The following is a 1,635-nucleotide window of genomic DNA, read 5'->3' as shown; positions in this document are numbered from 1 at the left end:
CCAGTCAATCATTGTTTGAATGCCAGGTCATGACTTTATGGCCACAGTTTATCATTTTCTAATGGCTACTTCCAGCAGGATGATGCTCCGTGTCACAAAGCGAAAGTTGTCTCAAACTGGTTGCGTGAACATGGCAGTGAGTTCAGTGTGAATCCAGTAGAACAGCTCTGGGATGTGGTAGAACAGGAGGTTGGCAGCATGAATGTGCAGCTGACAAATGATGTGATGCAATTCATGTCAACATGGAGCAGAATCTCAGAGGAAAGTTTCTAACATCTTTTGGAATCAATGACACGAAGACCTGAGGCTGTTTGCGAGCTAAGGGAGGAGCCACCCAGTATTAATATGGTGTTCCTAATAAAGTGTTCACTCTGTATATTTTTTCAAACAGCATCTTAATAAACAAGATTTATGCTACAGCGTCTCAGTAAATGGTTCGAAGTTGGTTTGAAGGGAATGGATGCTGTGTGCACTGAGCTGTCTCAGCTGACTCATTACAGTCTAATAATAATGACATGCATGCAAGTCAGTGTTATTGTGTTCAGTGCTCATTAGTCAGTAATGAACATTAATGGTAATCACTGTTGTATTTTACACACAAATAAATTCTACCACCTCCAATTCTGTTGGAGGGAGATTTTACATGTGAAAAAGTAAACAGTATTCTCTCTGCTGGTCTGAGAAGGCTTAATATGCATTTATTTGAGTTAGGTTTGTCATAAACAGGCTTCCATCAACGTTACTTTTTAAGATGATTGGATCAGCCTTTTACCAAGCAACAGAAAAGTGTCTGTTTGTATGAATGTTGGGCTGTCGTAGGGTTTTGCTTCCCGTTTTGTAACTGGAAAATATGGCAGCTATTCTGGGAATTGTCATTCACGAGTCAAGAGTCATTAAGTCACCAATGTCAGTTACACAACAGTGTCTGTCTTGTGTCTGTTAATATTTTGATTGTTAACAGTAGTCACCATAAGCTACTGGCCATACCAAACCAAGTAAGGCTGTAGTTGCAAAACCCCTGATTGTACTCAATTGAAGATGAGTGTGTTTTATTGTTTTGAGTTAAAGTTTTCATTTAATATAATAAATGGGTTTTTTTTTCTTTTCTTTTTTTTTTTCAGGAGGTAGATAGTGTTGCTTTAAATGATCGCATTGCACCTGCACCACTTAGCCTGCATAGAGATTGTTGTTGTCATCATGTAAACCATTCCACATAGTTTGCTGATTGATCGGTGAGTCTCAGTTTCTGGCCGCCATCAGTTCTCAGTGGATCATTTCCAGACGGAGTTTGCCCTTAGCTCATGAGATTTAGGCTCTGACACAGTAGCTGTGTTTGCAGAATCAGCTTTAAGAATAACTCTGGTTTATAGGCAACAAACACACCAGGGAAAAATGTTAAACAAGATCAGTTTAATTTTAATTTGAAAGCTCTTAATGCTGTGTCTCACTCCAGTGTTTTGTGTCTGTGTGTACAAATGAGGGTCGCAGTGGAAGCATCAGCTGCTGCTACATTTCTCATACCTTTGATTTGTTCCTTTCTACTCCTGCATATCTCCACTTGCTCTCAACCCTCACCTGCCCCACTCTGCCCCGCCCCGCCCTGTCTCGCCTCAACTCAACCCAACCCACCCCGCC

General features: G+C 40.8%; 1 protein-coding gene across 2 annotated transcripts in view; it reads left to right on the top strand.

Moving 5' to 3' along the window:
* Positions 1 to 1,635, top strand: part of dtx2 (deltex 2, E3 ubiquitin ligase) — a 16,367-nt gene that overhangs the window by 5,961 nt on the left and 8,771 nt on the right. The window lies entirely within an intron of this gene.

The sequence above is a fragment of the Seriola lalandi genome, unplaced genomic scaffold (assembly GCF_002814215.2).
Source record: "Seriola lalandi dorsalis isolate HSWRI2012SDOR001 ecotype SW California unplaced genomic scaffold, Sedor1 jcf7180002054914, whole genome shotgun sequence".
Taxonomy (NCBI): Eukaryota; Metazoa; Chordata; class Actinopteri; order Carangiformes; family Carangidae; genus Seriola; species Seriola lalandi.
The sequence above is the reverse complement of the archived record's forward strand: the minus strand, read 5'-3'. Positions and strand labels throughout refer to the sequence as shown.